General features: G+C 36.4%; 1 protein-coding gene across 3 annotated transcripts in view; it reads right to left on the reverse strand.

Moving 5' to 3' along the window:
* Positions 1–22,501, reverse strand: part of ANKS1B (ankyrin repeat and sterile alpha motif domain containing 1B) — a 452,062-nt gene that overhangs the window by 286,966 nt on the left and 142,595 nt on the right. The gene's annotated exons all lie outside the window — the stretch shown is intronic.

Raw genomic sequence — 22,501 nt, forward strand, 5'->3', positions numbered from 1 at the left:
TGGCTTAAAAATGTCTACGTACCTGCAGGTACATGGGAAACTGCTGTTCGGACATATTTTGTGATGCTGTTACCATTTTATGGCACTGTGAAGGACCATTAAAGGGACTTAAAGTATCATTCTTACCTTCTCTAAATGTTCTTAATTCTGTTTGAACAATGTAAAATAAAGGTAGTGAAAATCAGGTCAGAGGATAGAGAGGACTATGAAATAAGGCATAGCTTCCCGGCTGTGATGGTAACCAAGCACCAGAATGACTTAGCAGGAGGCCAAAAGCTCCACATTACTTCATGCCTTTAGAATTGTATTATTAAGGAAATGCTTTAGTTCAGATTCTGGGGAAAATGCCATTGCCTGTGCATGGTCATGGTGGTCTTTACGGTGTCTGTGAATTTACAGAGTACCTTTCTTTGCGGGTCACAAAGGCATGTGCTCCATGTTCCTAAATGTGCTATAACACCTGCAGCTCTGCATTCAGACAATGATTACATTCAAATCTCATGTCTGTGGGCCTCAACTGACAGCCTGCAGAGTTCATAGAAGCATATTTATTTGCAATTGAGGTGAATCTCCAATACGTACTTTCACTCTATGGGCAAATCCACTCCAAAAAAACCCAATCTCGAAATAAACAAAAGCAGCTCCAGTGCTGTAAGCTAGAGAATTTTTGCCTAACCAGCCTCTGCAGGAACACACATAATCTCCTCCATCTGCACAAGTCACAAATGACTCTGTGAAAGCAATGACCGAAGCTGCTCCCTCTCAGTCCTACTGACCTGAAAGAATTCTTGGAAGTATAACAGAGATTTCAAAGGGAAGGAAATACCCAGTTACATTAACGTAGCTAACAAAGGATAAAGAAGAACAGTTACAAAAATGTAAACTTTATGGCCTTTCCAACTTACAGATACTTTCATAGCATGCATGATTCTAAGAAATACTCTCCGTAGAAACACTACATATCTGAATGAAGTCTTAAGGATTCTGGTCAAATACAGACAAACAAACTGTTCTTCTAAAGGAAATACCAGGCTGGAATGTTTCAGCAATACTGTTACACTTAATGAAAGTGTAAATGACAGTTCAGGTGGGAGTCTGGCAGGCATCCAAAATGGAGACATCCTGTACATAACCTCCGGTGTTACCTGAGGTCTGACAGAGTGAACACTCCCTGTCACAGACACAGACAATTCCAACTTTGTTGAAAAGCATCTGCATCAAAACTGCCAGTCCTTTAGGTATGCAGTCTTAAGACATAGAAGGGCTCTTCCTGAATCATTGCAAGCATGCAAAGAAATCTTGGATCTGAATTAATTTCATTCAGAATCAGAAAGTAATACATATGTGTCAACAAGATGAATCAAACAAATTTTTATACAGCCTTAGACAGGAACTTAAGGTGAATCCTCATAATAACACCCCTAACATGGAAGAACTTGGATGGCATTCCAGAAAGCCTTAAGTCTCTCTTATGCTTTCCTGTCTGGCCTGGCATCTAACTGGAAAACTGTTTACGTGCAGAATGTGAATGAGTATCCTGTGATTTGAAAGCCTAGCCCATCAAAGGAGGGACAGGGATTTGACAAGAAGACACCCCACCAAGGCCTTGCCATAGTCTTTGGAAATCTCATAGTGAGGATGAAGACTAAATATGAGTGTTAGGAGCATCTTAATTGAGCTGAAAGTCTTATCCTCTTTTGCTCCAGAATATGAAACATCATCTTCTTTCAGTCTATGGACAGACTCATAAATAGATAACTATCAATGGACCTCCCTGACTGAGGAATCAGACTCGCTTTGGGAGAGCCCTGCACTGCGTATGGAGATACCAAACAAGGGACTATACTGCTGCCAAGACATGTGGTAATACAGGCACCATCTAGGAAGCTAAGAAATAACTTCCAGAGTGAGAAATGTTCCCCGCGAGTCTAGTGAAGGGCACTTAGTGCACTTATTTACTTACTGGAGTGAGAAATAAACAGAACGATTGTCTCTGACAAACAGCTAAACCTACAAAGAACACAAACTCCCTGGCACTTCAGCAGTCCCTCAGTTTCTGTCACTGTTCCTTTGCTGTGAAGCCTGTGAGACTGCTTAAGCACATAAAAGCCTTGCAAGTGAAATCAGGAAGTCTCGCAGATGCGGAAGTATCTCAAAGATGCATCACTCAAAGGACAGATAGTTAGAAATACAGAGTGGTGCTGATGGTAATGAACAGTTTTCTGCCCACCATTTCATTCTGCTTCAAGGCCTTGATGATAGTCACCTCAGCTTAGTTTACTCACACTTTAAATATTCAGAAGATGTTTATAGAGGGGTCAAGTTGTATGAGCAAGATTTTGGTCTTTCCACAGGAAAGACCACAGCTTCTTGTTGACCCTGTTCAACGATAGGTCACTGAAGACTAGGTTTTGCCCCTAGATACAGTCCCACCTGAGAAGCATCAAACTGACTGGAAGTGAAATCCTTGGAATGAAAATTTATTGGAAGATGTTGAGGAGAGGCAGGGCTGTTATATGCCCCACTAGACAGGGCTGAGAAAAACTTCTCTAGCTACAGTGTATGCATACAACAATAACAAATTCAGGAACATACATAACATGCAGCAATCTCAAAAAAGAGTAGTTACAGTCTTTCCTTCCAAGCAAACTAAAATGGTAATACAAAAAATGATCATGCTATTAAAATCTAAAAATAAAGCTTTGCAAAAAAAAAAACAACCCCAATGTTTTTCTTTGAAATAAACATCCCAGAAAAAAATCCAACTGCTCCGTATTTCATGCCTTCACTCCTTTCTCAAGGGAATGAAGTGTCTGACATGTAATGGTTTCTTGTAAACAATTTCTTTATTGTGGACAGCTGTTTATTTTCACAGTAGGATCTTCCCATTAGGCAACCAATAATGATTTACCACCTGGGTCTGCTCCATCAGAGAGAGAATATCACCATCAAATTAGTTCCTGCAACCAATTTGGGTGTCTTCTCTGTTTATGTATACAGTACTCATAGTTTCATTAAGAATAGATTTGAATATATTTTCTTTTGTAATTAAATGATATAATAATTATGTTTTCATTTTCTTTTCTCTGGTAACAAAACTAAAGCAAACATTTTTTTTTTCCCTTTAGGTAACCATAATAGTAATACTGTAAATTTCAGTGGAACATTTCATGGCAAAAAGAACTTGGAAAGTTGAGAACTTACCAAATTTACCTAGGAAAGATTATCTCCCGTGCTGAGTTTCTGATAGGTGCTATAGATGGGGCCAACGGGGAAGTATTTATGGCTGTCATTCTCTTCTAGTTCCTGGATCAAGTTGCAATAAGCTAAGAGATGTTTCTGTACAAGTCAGATAACATCAGGCTCCAGGGATCATCTGGCAGCTAAAAATTACTGAACTGCAGCATGCTCTAACAATATTCCTTCCTGTCTCCATCATATGTGAGAAACTGTCACAAGGATTATGTAATTGGAGCTTATTCTGATTTTTAAAAATTGTTACTGAGGACTTTCCATCCTCCATTTCCTTTGTTTCAGGGCAAAGGAAATAGAATAGGATAGGATAAAGAAAATATACTCTGTTATGTTTTTTAAGTCCAGAATAACCAAAATAATTTTTTAAAAGGTTAGATAAACTTGGCTTTTGGATTAACTGGACTCATCTAGTATGGACTATAAAAATAGCTATGCTGATTTACATCCTGGCAAATCTTACTAATCTGCTTTGTTGGTTGGTTGATTGATTGGCTCAGCATACAAGGTTTTAAAGGACAGAAAGTGTTACAATGCCATTGTGATCACATTTACCACTAACCATCTCATGGACATATGAAAAAAGATGGTAATTCTTAAATTTCTCACAGGATTAGACAGGCTTCCACATCTCAATCTTAATTTCCAAATTTTAATACCTCTTAAAATTCTATTTGCTACTTTTCCCAATTTTTGAAATAGCAGCAGACAGTATTTACAGCAATGGTCACACTAGTGCTTCATACAACTTGCCTGTGCATAAGTCTTTTCCTTATGCATCAAAAGACTAATTACAACTGATGACATCATTGCTTGGAAGTTGAAGGTCAGGTTGTTCCTACCACCATTTAAAAAAACCTTTTTACTCTCAAGCCACACTAGCATTATTTAAATTAGAGCTACACCCTTTGATTATAGACAGGTGGCTTGATTTCATTTACACTAAAACCTATTAATATTGAATCAACTCCACCAAATCCAGAAATCCAGATTAGTTTTTTACTGGTCTATTCCAATTGTTCCATATTTCACCAACAGTTATTTTATATATTCTTACAGGAAAACAATAAAAAGAAATTGAATAGCATTGAATAAGAACTAATTCACATAATTGTTTTTTTTTTTTAATTTACGAATTTAAGAGTTTTTAAGTCATTTCATATGGGAATTTTTTTTTTACAGCACCTTTTTATGAGAACATTAAGGGAGGAAGGAAGCAGAAAGACAAACACCTCACAAAATCTATTTTTCACCACACTGTCATATATAACACAATTGCAAAAAAAGGGATGCTTTTTGAGCATAGTGTTGTTTTATCTATTATCCAGTTCAATGTTATTGAAGCCTAATTAATATGAAGCTACAGTTATCTTGTTCATAAAAATGTTTAACTATGAATGTACACTAACCTCATGTCTCACAGAAAAGACATTATATAAGAATTAAGATCATAACCAATCCTTTCATAGGAAGAAAAGATGGTCTTCTATCACTGACATTAAAAGTATTCAGTGATTCACTCGCAATGCAGTCTTTCAGTACAAAAAGAATTTCTGAATAAAATGAAAATTACATTATGTAATGTGTTGTATATGTCTATCTAATAAGACTGATTTTTGGAACCAAAATTCAGGGCCTAAAGTTAAACTTCTGTATTCATATGCTAGTAACTAAATTGCTTTCCAAAGAAATGGCATTAATTTGTTCTGAAAGTCTTGAGCAATTCAGAAACTGATCTTCAGACTTGCAAGGTAGGATTTCTTGAAATACAGCTACATTTCAGTAAGCATGCTAAACTCCTCTTTAAGTCAATGAAAACCAGTTAAAACAGTATTAATTAGAATTTAGAATATATTCTATATTTAGATATATTATACTGAAGAATGGTCAGAGGAACAAGCCCTAAACTTCCTTGATTATACTAAGTTATGCATTAGTTTTAAAGAAAGTCTAGATAGCTAGCTCAGACACTTCTATTGTAGACAAATAGGGCAAGATTCAACTGCCAAAGCACGGTTAACTCATGCCATCTCAGTGGTCCAAGGCTACAGTAAGCTTTTTTCTGAAGTTTACAGGATAACAGGAGGTCAACAAAAGACACTAATGAAAGGAGTTCCTATTCATGGATATGGTGATTGCTTTACACTTTTAAGGATCATTCAGATTTGTGTCCGGAAAGAGCAAAATGAAAGTGAATATTGTCTTCCTTTAGCATATTGTAAGAGCAAACTATGGTGTTCTTTTACTGCTATCGTCTACTAAGACATCAGACAAAAACATAAAAATGTTAACTGTTTAACTGAAACTACAAAACAAATCATTCACTGGGAACTTTGCCTTTTACTGTGCTGCATGACATCACTAGTCAGTTAGTGGATGATTGTCTTCTTTCATATGGTACGCTGTATAGAGAAAAATGCCCTTATGGATAGTAATAGACCATATCACTGCAGTTCAAGAAGTGTTTCATCAAAATTTTCATCCCACCATCCATGTACTGTGAGGACAAACTGCTCACTGGAACTTCTCTAATAGATAATTTTTCTCATACCGTACTCAAAGAAAGGGCACTATATGTTTATAATGGCACAATATTAACTATTGGGCAGATACCAAGTATACCAACCAGAACACTTCCTACCACATCTCAGCAAATGAAATATCAAAAGCCAAAAGTCAGCCCATATTCCAGAAATATAGTTATAATTAGATTTCACCTCAGAAATAAATCTTCACAATGCAACACACAGTTAATCTGTAGTTTTCCACTTTCATTAGAGAAACATGCTAGCATCCTTTTCAAAATCTAGAGTTATGTCTATATTAGCTATTACATCAGTTATTTCTACAATTTAGTGTAATGGCAATGGATCAGCACATCAAAGCAGTTGATCCTCGTGACACTCCATTTAGAATATATGTGGGTTTGAATTTTTAGGACTATACAGCATCTTTATTCTACCAAATACCCCCACAATACATGTACCTCACAGCTTCCAGAAGGACCCCATATTTTTGGTGCTCACCTGACATGGAGCTTCATATCAAAAAGGAGTCTGTTTTATGTGCTCCAAAACCAGCCTTTGACTGAAGCAATGAATAGTAACGGGGAACTACGATTTATTTCAAATTCACATCCAGTGCTCTGAACCAAAATGCAAATGTATACTGAGCCTGTTTTATTTCCACATTCCAATTATTTGTGGAGTCACTTAAATAATATATGCTCAGATTTACAGTTTGCTATAAGAATGGAATAAATATATATTTAACTTTAGAGGTGTGGACCAGTAATAATCTAGAACTAGATTATATGCTATACATCTAATAGTGTGTATATATATATATACACACACTAAATTCTAAAACCTCTCAAAAATATAATACTAGACATGAACAAAATACTTAAAGCCTAATCATTACGACCTTGTACAGCTTTATACTATAACCTCAGGGCCTGGATAGATCTGTATGCTGCAACTCCAGGAGAAAGAAGAAGGGTGGAAAATGAATATGCACATATATACATATGCATAAATATATATAGATACACCTGCATACATATATAGGCAACAACTTCAAAGGCACCCTATTACTAGTAAATAACTTCCTTTTATTCCTCAAGCTCTGCTCAGTGTGAAAGATTTCATGCAAAGTTTCAAACTACTTGAAGGTAGGCCAAACCCCTGCATCTGTTTTGGACACCCCAGCATCAGGATAATGCCAAAATGTGAATAAAGCTCCAGATGGCTTGGTGTTGTCTGGGATCAAAATGCTTTTTAGTGTGGTATCAAGACAGACCTAAGTTTGGTCAGTTATAGCAGACTCAATTTGTGAGACTATTAGAAAACTACTACAGAAATACTTATCCAGTCTGGCAATTTCTATAGTTTTGGATCTGTCTTTAGAAAAAAATGTTGGAATGCCTTTGTCTGTATATGTTATACATCCTCTTAACATCAAGGAGGCATCCATGTGTTACATGGAGGCACAAAGCTCTGAAAAGAACATGGCAATGCTAATCATCTGTCTCGGACAGAAATCAATCATAACCACAACAGAAATCTTGGAAGAGTACAAAAGGAGATAATATGGAAATAGTACTGTTTCTGGAGGATCAGTCACCAGTGACTGAATTTACATACATCTCCTCGCAGAAGTCACGGCCACCAGAAGGGCTAGTTTCACTGACTGGCTAAGAAATGAACAGGTTAATGTAGGTCCCGTCATGGATGGTACCATAAGGATTAGATTTTAGTGCTCTTCAGTAATGGGGTTATGATCATCTAGTCCTTTAAAAAGCTTCATAACTGGAATGAAAGAAGACTTGCCACTTATAACCACACTGGAGTGACAGATAAACCAGTATTTTCTGATTTCAGGGATAATCAGAGATATGGAAGTTTTATCAGGGATATGCTGATATCCTCGCGCTGAGGAGAAGACCAAGAAACTTGCCCAGATTATGCCTCAGGGAATCTTTCACACTGTTGCTTAGCTTTTTCTAAAAGTGAGAGAGAGACCCAGGCCCACATGAAGAATCATCTGAATCCTATTCCTTATGGTAAAGAGAATTTGGGCACAGTGATCTTCCTGAAGCTTACAGAGGGCTCGTTAAAACACAATTAACCCTTTCTAAGGCAGAGCAAGGAGAATCACCCCATTACACTAAAACACCCACAGACAGATTTCAGTGCAAGTCTTAAAACGATATATCTGAACATTTTGTATAGAGACAGCACTACTTGGGCTCAGTTCATTCATCATGGGTGAATCTAGGCTGCTGGATTCCACCAGCAGTAAATTTACAAGGCAGGAGCCCAAGCCGACAGGTAGGAAGAAACTAACAAAGACCCAAAACTGAGCAGAGTAGGTCACAAAATAGGAGGAATCGCCCGGATTTGATACAGACCTGCCATGTATAAGATTTCTTGGATAGCGTGTGTGATAAAAATGTAATGTCTCCTATAAGTGGTGGACCCATTGCAAAGATTCACAGCAATTGCATACAGTAAATTAAGCCAGGCTGCAATTCATATAGAAATCCAGGAAAAAAATTAGAAAAATCTCCTATTTTGTTCATGTTATATAGCAGCCCAAATTGAGGGACTAGGCAATTTTCCATAGTATAGTATTCAGCTTTAAAATTGTTTTAACTTGACTAAATCTCCAAAGCAAATCTTCTCTCCTACATGACTATTCAACAGGGCATAAATCTAGGAACTATGGATAAGGGCAATCATGTATTTCAGGATTTCAGGGAACAAACATTACAAGAGACATTTCAAAAGAGCAGATGGAATACTGAATAATAGAATCAGTAGGTAGCTACACTGGATACATAGAGAGAACGGTTGGACTAAACTGTTTGAATTTCCTCTTTTGAATTTGTTTAGTTTCCCACACACTTAAACCTGAACAACCATTGTTCTGAGTAGGATTGTAAATATATATCTGCAACTGTCTTGTTGAAAGCATTTGAAGCTATAACTGGCCCAGTCTTGGATGTGGCAGCTATTTCAGGATTGTGTTTGGAATTAATTACCAGTGAAGTGCATTCCAGTGGCAGCAGGGGGTCTGCTTAGTTGTTTCTGCATCATCCACGAGAGTTGGGTATGACTATTATCAACTTTTTATTTCCTCTAATCACCCACCTGCACAAATAGACTTTGGAACTGCTTCAAGCTTGCATAACCCTTGTAATACCAGGCAACTGTCTGGAAAAACATCTCTCATTAAGTACTAATGAGAGATGATGGGTGATTTCCACCATTTCCTGAGTAACCTTTTGAGACTGCCTCTGCAAGCTGTTGATATCTAATTGAGCATTCAAAAACAATGCTACACAGTTGCCATATACTTATTTTTTTTGTGAAATGGGTTTGTTGTTGGCTTTTCCATGTTTAAAAGGTTTGTAGTGAAATGACTGCACTTGTCTATGACAGATATTTCACAGATTTCTACATTTGCCTTGTTTCAGCATGTAGTCATCATGTTTCTAGAAGTTCAATGAAAAGCACAGGGTGTAGTTACAAGTGCCAAAATATTTTTGTTTATTTCAGTCATTCACTAAAAACTTGAATACCTTGTAAAAAACTGGAATAGTCTTGTAAAAAAAAATCTTCCAAAAAAGAAGGATACATGTTAGGGATGTCCATGTTTATTTTTAAATTTAACTCATCAGTGAGAGGCCACTGAATGCTATCGTATGCATGCCTTAGTATTTCACAAGGCTTCTCCTATAATCCAAAGAGAATAACCAAACTGTGCTGTGCAGAGAAAGTATTCTACTATTGCAAATGCAATAGATGATTAGCGAATTAAGCTACATTTTCAAATTATCTCAAAATATAAACCTCAAAAGGTGATGAGAGTAAGTGCTCTCAAATCATTTAAATAATACTGATGATAGCCATACTCCCCGGGGATCAAGCTCAGTTAAGAAATAATTTAAGCAGTCTTGAAGATAAACCTTCCAGTATGTATCTATCTTTAGTTGCAATGAAATGCAATTTATGGACAAAACTCTATTTGCATGAGCTTCAGTTCTTCTGAAGTATCAATTAGTTAATAAAGCTCTTTATCAGAACACTGAAGTAAAAAAGCTAACCAAAATATTTTAAAGCCAAAGAGATAGAAATGATGTTTTAAAATGTTTCAATATCCAGTTATTGTTATTTAAAGTACCTAAATTTTTGAGCGACTTCAGAGAGCTCAACTCTCACTCTGAAAATCTACATTATTATATTTAATATATATTTACATGGAAAAAGGTATTTTGTTCCAAACTCAAAATGTATATTGTATCCAGTGTAACAGTATACTCATTAAGCATAAAGAATTTGTCCAGCAGATAGAGTGCACTACTAATACACAGTCAGAATCCAGGGAATCTTAAAAGTCTTCGCTGTTCATTTTGAAAGCAATATGGAAACATCCATACCAGAGTGAACCAGCTATCTAGTCCAATATATTGCCCTGATAATGTCCAAATGATTTGAGAAAGATAAAGGAAATACTGTGGATAATTCTGGAATAACACAATCCAGTTTCCAACCATTAACAGCTATTTGTGGCACTACAGCATTAGAGTTTTTAGTAACTAAAAAACCCCAAACACTTGATTGTATTTTTTAATTTCCAAATTATCTTTTTTATAATTAACGCACCAACACAAATTTGCCGTATATTACTTTTACGTATTTTTATTTATATTTAGCATTTTCTTCTGAAAAACTCAAATTCTACCCTTTCTACTAATTTATTTTCTATCTGCTGCAATTTAGATGAAATTATATGTTATAACAGTATTATATATTTACGCATTATTAAGCTTACCTTCTGACTGACAAAGCAGGATTTACATAACTTCTGCTCTGAGTGTTTGGAATCTTTTGTGCACTCCAGCATATTTAATTTAGTTACTGTCACAGTGTACAATTTGCCTCAATGGTTTTCTTGTTTTGGTTTTAGGTTCTCTAAGATCCACAAGCTAGCTTTGCAGATTTCTTAAAATTCTTCTTATTAAGTGTTCCCACTAATGCAATCTACTACATTTCTTATAGAGACCACAGACAGAGAGTTTGGATAGATCCTTGGAATTTTTGAGAGCTGCAGTTGAGTATATAAAGGAATGATAAAGACAGCACAAAACTACATATATTGAAGAGGTATGCTATTTCTATTTGCTGTTGATACTAGATGAATAAATCACAATTACTAGACCATGCAGCTTTGGCCTGTTTGTTTGACATAGAGCCAAAACAGTATATTCAGACAAGAAGGAATATTCCAACACAGTGGGCCAGAAATGAAGTAGCTGATCCCATCCAAAGGAGGGATCATAATTAAGTGAAAGTATGCTTTTTTTGCCAAGTTTTATGGAGAAAAATATGGCTTAAAACTATTCAACATTCCTTAACTTCAAATCTTAAACTACACCAAAGAATTACAATTAAATTATGCTGGAATACAGGTAAATATTTAGCCAAAACAAAAGGCAGGGTTCACAGAATTCCTGTCACTCTTACTGCCAGAACTCCTAAACACCACCAACTTCGTACTGCAAATGTCCTTATTCCATTAGAATATGAGTCACAAATTCATTCCACATTGTGTTTATCAGGCTGATATCTAGCAGTTGGACTAGCAATTTATGAAATGTATTGCTTTTTGTTTGCAATGGCTTCGCAAGGCATTTAAAACTTCTGTTAAATTTATCAAAGGCAAATCCTTGTTTAAGTTATTACAGGTTAGATGAGAAAAACTCTGAAAGACAATCTATATAATTGATCAGAAAAAAAGTATTTTTTGCAAATTTTACTTACACAATATTCACAGAAACTTTTGATATTTTTTCATTATAATGTAAGACAGAAATAGATGTCAAAATAATGGAAATGCTCTCAGAGAAAAATTTAGTGTCGATCCCAGCACTGCTGGTAAGAAACTAGTTTTAATTGTACTATATTATTTAAGTATCTTCCAGCAGGGAGGGAATGATATCCGAAAGAAAAAGGACATGGAGTGAACAGCTGGAGCGAGAGTGGAAAGAATATTTTTACTAATAGCTGTTTTAATACCCTCATCCAGAACAGATACCACCGCATACAATGATATATTGTATTATAGAAAGAATAATACACCCTGCCCTGGAGCAAAAAATATGAAATGGTCCTTCTGAAGACTCTTCCTGCTTTCTGAAAACAATAAAGCAACTGAGTGTGAAAATATTCTTTCATATGGGTTCTTCCAAATCTGCCATATTTGAAGGCATATCAGAAAAAAAGGAAAAGACTAGTTTGATATCCTGTTGTAGTAGAAAATTATTGTATCATTAGCTGCTAGTAAAGATATGCTACATCTATATGTTTGTGGATTGGCAATACAAACCCATTACCATCCTATTTTGATATACAGCAAAATCCTACATCTCTTGCACACTTCAAATTTCCTTTTGAGGTGGCACAAAAATGAAAATGGTATAAAAACAAAAATTAAATCTCTGTAAAGTAATAGAAGGAAACTTTTTGGCAGCAAGCTACATACTGCCATCAGGACTAGCAGATGCAGAAAGGGAGACAGAAGCGGAGAAAATGGAAGTAAATGAGTGTTTTTTATTTAACTTAAAATAGAACAGGAGGGAAAATCTTTTTTTTTTTACAGAATGCAACACTGATTACCTTCACTAGGAATCAATGTTTTTCTATTTTTTAATCATCTCTGACACTGAATAAAACAAATAAATCTGTTCATTATGTACAAAAATGGTTTATTTTAGTAATTGCTTAATATTTTCACAAATATTTTGATTTTAACAAAATTAAGCAAGCTATGCCAAGATTTCCGCTTTCCAAATGTACTAAAGTTAGTAGAAAAGTTTATTAAAAAACCTCATAAAAATGTATCATATTCTCTTGAAAAAGTGAGTTCCCAGCAGAACACAATTAAAAGTATTGAAATGTTAAATACAGTAACTTAAATTTCTCACAAAATGACCACATTTAAGTTGTTACTGGAGAAGTAAAGACAGTAGAAATATGGTATGATTTTTTTATTCTAAAAGATTGTATTTCAGATCTGATTGAGGTCAATGCTGAAATAAAATTATTAGTATGTGTATTCAGTTGATTGTATGATATAAGCTAAAAAACTTTTTCAGTTTGTTTGGCAGTGGGTAGAGGGAGAAGTTATTGCTATGCTAGGTCTACTAGAACTGTAGAAAAGAGAGCAAGGTTACTAATTGCATTCATATCAAAGCCAGTGACTCTTCACTACCATATTTTAAAAAGTAACTGTGTGGCAGCAGATGATCCCTACAGAGAAGAAATGACACAAAACAGGGAGGGGGGAGCAGGCAGAGCTATGATCCAGAGACCTCAGTATCTGTTAGCAGAGCCACCAAACCAATGTATGAATGCAGTGTATTGCTGGTTGTGCTGGTTTTAGCTCAGATAGAGTTAATTTTCTTTACAGTAGCTAGTATGGGGCTATGTTTTGGATTTGTGCTGAAAACAGTGTTGATAACACAGGGATGTTTTAGTTATTGCTAAGTAATGTTTGCACTAGTCCAGGACTTTCAGCTCCCCATGCTCTGCCAGGTGCACAAGAAGCTGGGAGGGGGCACAGCCAGGACAGTTGATCAAACTGGCCAAAGGGCTATTCCATACCATATGGAGTCATGCTCAGCATATAAAGCTGGGGAAGAAGAAGGAAGGGGGGGACATTCAGAGTGATGGCGTTTGTCTTCCCAAGTAACCATTAGGCGTGATGGAGCCCTGCTTTCCTGGAGATGGCTGAACACCTGCCTGACCATGGGAAGCAGTGAATTAATTCCTTGTCTTGCTTTGCTTGCATGCGCAGCTTTTGCTTTCCCTATTAAACTGTCTTTATCTCAACCCACGAGTTTTCTCACTTTTACTCTTCCGATTCTCTTCCCCATCCCACTGTGAGGGGAGTGAGCAAGCGGCTGTGTGGTGCTTAGTTGCCAGCTGGGGTTAAACCACGACACTGGTCGTGAATCTTTTGACAAATGATTTTTGCCATATAAAAAAATGATTAATCCAAACTGATTTTCTTGGGGAAATGTATCATTTTCAGGATATTTTCATCAGAAATAATTCTCGGAGCAGGGTGGAAGTCTTTTGCAAGAAAGACTAATGGGGAAAAAATAGACAAAGACTGCAGGGCAGGTATCCCACAGACCTGATTTTTTGATCATTCAGTTCATGGGTCCTCCTGGAGCTCAACCCTATTCTGATAGAGCGGGGCAGGGATTGAGTTCTTATATCTTGGTCTGACATGGAAACGGGATGCAGATAAGATGTGAAACATGGGCCCAATGCTGAATAGCATTCTCACGTCCTGTGGTACAGATATAGTCACTCACATTATAGCCTGGTACTTATTTCTCAGCTTGATCTCCCACATCCCAGATAAGTGCCCTGATATGGGACATAGAAGTAGCAAGGATTGCCCAAGTCATCAAATCTAATACCTAAATTGAAGGCAATCACATAATAACAACTGTGCTACAAGGCACCTGTAGACTACACATCTATTCACCATCTACAGCAAGTCACAAAACACTCCCTAATAAACTGTATTAAACTTGCAACCTTTAATACGAAATATCAAAAAAAGCCTGAAAAACTACACAAGGAGCAGGAGAGTCAGGAGTGTTGTTAATGTCATAACTTTCTGCAACAGCTGAGAATGTCTAGATGATCCTAAGATATGTATATTGCAGTGTATAATGATTAATCATTCAGAGTTGAGCAGCTTTATCATCTGAAATTGAGAGACCAAACAGTGGAGATATTCATCTTCCACAAAAGACAGCTGAGTTCTTTGTGTGATTCAAGACGTATCTATATTACATTTCCTGTTACATCTACAGTGTTTCTGAAAACCAGTTTAGCTTTTTTTATAGTATTTGAACCTTATTGCATTCTAGACATAAGTCAAGTGAAGCACTAACTCTTGAGCACTGGGTGTCTCAAATTTTAGGACTCAGTTTCATCTTAATGCAAAACAGGACAATATGCAAAGTCTTCAGTATAACAGAATAAAAAGTGTGAAGTCAAGACAACTGGTTCCTCCCAACTTCTAATATGGAGTAAGATTCAACCTGAAAAGCTTTGTAGAAAATTCAGTTTAAGGTTTGTAGAAAATTCACAGGTGCACCACAACACATGTAATATCAGCTAAATGCCTACTGAAGATCTCCATGCAGTGCTATACCTATTACACGAGCTTATATTCCTCTAGAATATACCAGATGCATGCAAAATGTAAACAAATTAATGGTAAGATGAAGTTTTACTATTGCCGCTAATATTAGCAGTTTGATGGGTTTTATAGCAATACTATTCCTCATATATCTATTAAATTATTGCCACGTATAAAAGGTACTATCACTTACATCTGCTCAATTATAAAACATCTCAGGAGCATTTTGAAGCACAGGATTTCTTACTAGACTACATCCTACAACATGGAATATGTTGTATATGGTCTATGTATATTTCATCCCTGACTCATAAAAGTACTTGCAAAGGATGATGCAACTAATAGTCATTTAACAAAGAAAAACTCAAATCCTGCTAAATACTATTTGCATATGGGCTTTAAAATGCAAAATACATCAAAATAATTACGTTCCTTTGAATTATTGTCTTGATTTGAAAAAGGGGTTTTGTCTGACAGCATGCAGTCAAGTGTATAATGAGATCATTCTAGATGGTAATCACACCGGGATGGATGAAACTGAGTGTTGGTCAGAATGCATGCACTTTGATGAGCACTCATTTGCAAAATTTGCCCAAAACACCCATGAAAGCTTATTTTTTTCAACTGTACTTTAATGAATAATAATAAAAAGTAATGAATCATCAGAAAATGTTTAACGTATGTCAAGCAGCAGCCTTTTTCTCTCACTTTACAAAGAAAATGTAAGCTAGTCCTTTGGAAAGTGAAATGACTTTAACAACATAAACATATTTACCGGAACATACTGTATGGGTGGAGACCTGCATGTATTTTGATAATGAACTGGTCATGTGGTATCAGTCATTCCTATGTGCTTTAACTTCAGAAATGACAGAGTATTTTTAAGAATAACATTTCATTGTTAAGGATGTTATCAGAGATGTTATCCAGAGGAGCATATGATGGGGAGCAATTATATTAATTATATACTAAAAACCTCTTAGGGGGATGATACGGTTGTAAAGGAAAGTACATTAGAGCTGTGATATGTAAGAATTGATGTGGCTTGCGCAACCTCAATTCAGCCTTCTGTGCATATGCATTCTGAAGAAGTCTTTAATGATGATTATAATGCTGTTTCTCCACAAGACCTCTGCTGCATCAAGGACATAAAGGAGGGGGAGGAAATGGACAATGGAACAAACCAAATTATGGCACATTACTCTAGAAATGTGGCAGGAGAAATAATTATACAACAATAGAGATGTGAAATATTTTCCCTAAATATCAAACAGAAACTCAGATGAAAATACGCTCATATGAAAATATCCAAAGGGAATGTTAAATGAGAGTTACTAAAGCTAGAAATTCTTAATCAACAGATCCATCTAATTTGTATCCAAGAGTTTAAAAAGATCTGGTAAGATGTTATCTCAACAAATGGTGCTGTTTCTTAATAGCACTTGGAATATTGATAAGATTTGAAAAGACTAAAAGGAAGCTAATGGAGGAACCTTAGTAGTTATAGGCTTTCAGCCTGACATCAGGAATAATGGAATAGCTGACATGGATCACAATTAATAATAAACGAAAGGGGCATAGGTCATGCAAATCAGCATTGCTTCAGAGAAACAGGATCTTATTTATAAGTTAACCTGTTTTTTAAATGAAATTATAAGTTTAACACAAGTAGAGTTAATTTGACATTCACTTTTATAATACAGTTGGGTTATTAAAATTTATTAAAGTCGTCTATGTTTGTAACTGAGGTAATTTTAAAAAGTTAATAATGAATGGTTCCAGATGTATGTGCATAAGAAGTATCCACTGTATATATCACTCCTTTGGTCTTTCCAGACTACCCAAATTAATTTAAAAAGGTAACAGTTTTACCCACTTTTATACTACAAATAGCATTGGGGGTGGGAGGAGGGTCAAAAAGCCAGTATAAACCTCATTTCTCTTAATGTTCTTTGTTGGTATTCTGAAAGCTGCCAGCTCAATGGGCAAGAATCAGTCAAGAAACTATGACACAAGAAACAGCGATCACTGAATGCTGCTCAGTTTGTGATACTGATGTTACATTTTTGCTTTGCTGGATAAATTCTGCTTTTGTCAAAAGGCAAGAAGTGAAATTAAACAAAAAAGCAGGACTTTTTGTATTCCCAACAGAGCAAAGAATCAATTTTTAACATAGTGCTTTGCAGTTAGAGTCTGCCACTCAAGTGATGGCAAAATTGGAGGATTTCAATTTTCTAGTTATTGTTTAATACGAGAATTTTATGATAACAGAAGTTTGTCCAAATACAAAATTGCTCTGTTTAAAATATAGAATAACTAAGGGAACAGTTGTGTTAGGGGAACCTATGGCTTTATCTCACACTGCCCAGGACTGCTTAGAGTGGAAGCAGATGGTGGATGAACTATTACTGAAATCTTTTATCATTCATCTTCTCTCATTGATTCATTTGTTCTCTTAATGCATTTGTAATTTGAGTTACACCCTAATGAAAATGGTGCTTATTTCACATCACAGGACTTAAATTTTCTTCTTCATCTCCCTTTGTAACTTCTATCAAGAAAGCTGATTCCCACATTGTACAAGAAATCGAAACAATAAAGAGTTGATATGTTTTCTTCTTTAAACATTAGATACGGCATATATGCACTGTTGGTATAACTCTACTGACAGCAGGCTACAGCCATATCAAGAAAGAATATGGCACAGGACCTGTATACATAAAGTGTATATGGATCACCTGGATCTGTTTCTTAGGTGATATCAGAAACCTGTCTTACCTGAACTACCTAGGAACGAACTTCACTGTAGAAAGAATTTTCAGGCTGTCTCACCCACCTCCTGAAACCTACCCAAAGATAATTAAAATGGGTCATAGCTTTCACATGCTGTCAGAATGTGATTTTAGGGAGATAGCTAATGGGGCAGAAATCAGAGATGCACACCACACTGACTCACCTACAGCCACTTCCAACTATAACAGCTTTATAATACCTTAAGAGGTATCCTCTCCTGATTTCAGATGAAATCAGAAGAAAAGGGAAATATTCTCACAGACAATACCTCATTTTTCATCTTATACTACAAGACCTGATCTCATATCAATACTTAATTGACTAATTTCTAATTTTAATAATTTTAAAGACCCTTCTTTTGGAAGAAGATATATACTGTGAAAATCTAACCCAACTGAAATCAATGGCAAAACATGTCCTAACATCAGTGAGGTTGGAATATATGCCAGCCTCTGAGACGCAGATCACTTGAAGACCTATTGGTCAAAATGAGTAGGTTAATAATACCTGTCAACAAAATAGTAATCAACATAGGACCAGAAACACAGGTGAACTGTGCTTCTCTAAGAGATATAGTACTAAAAAAGCTAATATAAAACATCCTAATTGTACTCCAAGAACTATGTTAACATCAGAAATACGGAAAATGGGTATGCAAATGTCATTATGATAAAACAGAACTACCAAGCTGCCCATATTTTGGGGATTTGTACTTAGAGAAAATAAAAAGAACTATAAAATGCCAGAAAATACTTAAAAATAGAAAATAAATTATAAATTTATATTATAGGAAAAAGTATATCAGCAAACACGCTCCAGGCATAATTTTCAGAAATCTTTTCTTTTATATTTTTGAAACTTGCTTAAGACAACTACTAGCTGTATTGAAGAAAAAACAACAGAATGAATGATAGAAGAGCTATTGTATATTTTATTCTTCCATCAGCACTCCCTTAACCTTTATTAAAATGCCACGTGAAATTAAGTAATCTGACGTGCAAATGTATGCTAGTGCATCAGACAAAATTGCTTCTGATAAGAAGTGTGCACTCTATACTGTGGCAGTAGGAATGACAAATACGAAATGTGTCATCACTGAAACTCAGTCAGAAGGTTAGTTTGGTTTACAATACACTGTGTTCTGGCAAAGATTTGTATCTTGAAGCTCTGAATGTGATCCTTACATCTTTATAAATTAACCTGTTAAAACGAGTAAATTGAGAAATTCTGTACCATAGCCAAATTCTCTCCATATGGCTCAGACACAGGTTAAAGGAAGACAAAGAAGAATAGAGAAAAAGTATGCATAGGTCTTATAACTAAGGCTGGGCATTACATTTCACTATGAATAAGTTATTGCCTGAAAAATACAGCTGAAAATTGTTTGATAATTTTTGATAATTTTTGTCACTTTAAAGTAAATTTCTCTAAAAAGCAGGTAAATAAACAGCAAAAAAAAATATTTTAAGCTGGTCTAAACATAACATTTAATTGAAAAAATATATCTGGTTTTTGGTTCAACCACTTCAGGTCTTCTTATAATCCTTATAGCTTCACTCTCCCCTTCTTACACATAAAAAGGGAAGGATATTAGGGCACAGTATGCAGATAATATTATCCAGATTTCTATAGAGGCCAATACCTTAAATGGATGCATACGTACAGAAATAAGACAAAATAACTTGAACATACTGTGATACAGAGTACACACTTTTGGAAGTCCTCTATGCAACGCTTTACCACCCTTTGGAGTCCTCTAGCCACCATGACACCATGACAAGGCAGTACATATGACATGCATAAGGGCAATATGAGATTTTCAGAATCATTCAGAGGCTGCCCAGAATTCCTTCTTGAAGAGCTGCTGAAGAGCTCTGACTTAGCCAAAGACAGTATGTTAGGGTTCCTCTGTCTTGATTTCAGCTGGCCATGAATACACTCAGGTTGGAAATGAGAAGCTTCTTAATCACTAGCACAGAAATCAGTGGTTCTGAAACAGACTTCTATTCAGAGTAACAGGCACAAAACCCCAACTACTTTTAAGAGGCATCTTGAGAGGTTTATTAAAGGAAATACACAAAGGCTAGAACCTAAGTTTTCTCCCTTTAAGGGGAGTACCCCCATCATGTCAGGGCACTGTGAGACTTACTCATTCTTCTCATGGCCTATGAATCTTTCTCTGTGCTAAAGTAAACGGGGATTAGACTGAATAAAACACCCTGAGAACTGGGAAACTTAATAATGGGAGCATTTCTCTAGGGCCAAAAATTACTTAGAAGGGAAACCACTTGCTGCCTAAGAAAGACTTCAGCTATTAGGTTGTTATGGAAACACAAGCCGCTTTTGTTAGTTACCTACTCCACCAAACCAATGCATGACTCACATTACAATACACACCTATGCTTCGTGTTCCTTATTGACAAGCTCTGAGTGGCTCTTCACTTCTCACTCAACATAAAGATGAATTACACTTTTTGGAGATACTGTCTCCTTGAGTGATAGATGGAAGAATAAGGGACATTGATTATCGTTCATATATCACGTCAGGCCCTGAGGCACTAGTAAGCTTTAATGGCCCTGACCAGCCTTCTGAGGTTCCCCATTCACATTCCCCTTCCTGGAGACACCATTTCAGCTCAACCTGGGGCTATGCTGAAGGAGGGCTATGCTGAAGGAGTGCCTGTCTTGTGTTTATGCCTGTGCCGGTGCCCTGTGCATCCAGACCCCAACTCATGGGCTGACTTCCCAGCTTGACCTTGGACCTGGTCGTATAATCATGAACCTTCCTGGCCATAACTGGACCTGATCCTGACCTGCATATTGACTTTCTAGCTTGGCTTTAGATCTACCTTATCAGCACAAACTTGCTTTATGATCTGGGCTCTTGGCTGAACCTGGCCATGATCTCTAGGTCTGCTCTGCTCATGGGTGGTGAGATAGGGCCCTGACTAGTGAGGCTACTGCCCTGCCAGCCACGGTATTCCCCTTTGCTCCTGCCTCCTCATCCCTGAAGGAGCAGCTGGCCCTTGCTGCTCCCTGACACATCAGGCCTGAGACTTAGTACTTTGGAAACTGAGCACTCATGGCAGGTAGGTAGTAATGATTTTGAATATGCACCACAATACCAAAAACTTTCATGGACAATCAGTTGCTTCAGAAACATTAGTGTCAAATTAGGCTAAATTTCATAGATTCTAGCTATTTTCAGATGGTTCTAGACCAACTGTTATATATTGCAGTTACTCTGCTTGATAAGAGACTCCTTCCATTATTATGCTCTTCTCTCTACACAGCTAAGATGATCTTTCTTGACCACTGAAAGTATTTAATCCTGAGGAGTTAGACTGTAGGTCATGTGTTTAAGTGCACTATATCCTGCTATCTCTGGTTTAAAAATCATGCTTAAATGAAATACAGCTCTACTAGCAGTCCTTCTGTTTGAAGCAGTTTGGGTGAGTGGACTTCAGAAAGGTTAGTGCATGATCCTTCAGATCAATTATAGTTTCAGAATGAAGAAGCATGGGTGACTAAGGCTACCCTCTTGAATTTCCATTCATCCAGGCAATTTTGTATATCTGGCAGTGTGATGGTTCCTTCTTGTGGCCACTTTGCACTGGTTTGCTTATAGCTAGAAAACCGCACAAAAGCGAAGGTATAAATTGATCAAACAAGAAAAGATGCATTTGCTATCTGAGTCTCAATGTGAAGAATTGAAATTTCCAAATATTCAGCATAGGTGCTGTGAAGATTTGTTACTGAAGTCAATCAGAAACTGATGACCTGACAAATAGCACTTTACCAAGCCAAGTATTTAATGATTTTGGAAACTATGTAGAAGATTCATATTTTAATTTTGATTAAAATGTTATCACAGCTAGGCTATTTTTCAAATCAGGTTTCTAAAGAACTGTCTCCTAGATATCTGTATGAGATTGCTGACACAGTGTTATACAGCAGATACAAGAATGCAAACAGAGGTGAGCTGATACACTGGCTACAAATTTTCAGGTCCATTTTCACTGTAATGACAGGAGAGGAATGCCAGGCTGAGAAAGCAAAAAAACCTGAATGATGCAGTAGATAGGCCAGCTTGGGGACAGTTTGATATGTTGTAATAATTCAGTGACAAGCATTTTTTGTTAGTTTCCCTGTTGTGATTACGAGGCTATGAGAAAAAGGTATCATTAATTACAGATTTATTATCTTGCATGGTCCTCCTTACAAGTTGCTGGCATTTAAGTGCAAATTAAGTAATTTTTCTAAATAACAAAAACATCATGACTGACAACAGCAAGATTTCTCCAAAGTACATTTAGCTGGGTAGATGACCAGAATAGCTGCTAAGATATCTCTTCCTTTATGTTGCAACTCCTTGCTTTGTGTTTGCCTGCTACAGGCTAGTGGCCACACATCACATATCTGAGGACATTTTTATCCCCTTGACAGAAGCCATATCTTAGATGTAACTAAGTCGTACCAGAGCTATCTTTAAAATTGCTGACTTGGGAATTGCTGACTGTGCAGTGGCTGAGAGCTCAGCATAAGTGAATCCCCTAAGTATTTACCTTATTTCTCGGCTGGATTTTGCAGCCCACGCTGAGTTCCGCATTGCTACAGCTGAGCTGTTTCCAGAGCTGAAGATGGCTCACTAAGGTCTCCTCGACCTGCAGCCACAGTAAAGTAACATAACTGGAAAAAATAGGTCCTTGAACTAGAACTCCCTTAT

This window comes from Mycteria americana, chromosome 1 (genome assembly GCF_035582795.1).
Source record: "Mycteria americana isolate JAX WOST 10 ecotype Jacksonville Zoo and Gardens chromosome 1, USCA_MyAme_1.0, whole genome shotgun sequence".
Classification (NCBI taxonomy): Eukaryota; Metazoa; Chordata; class Aves; order Ciconiiformes; family Ciconiidae; genus Mycteria; species Mycteria americana.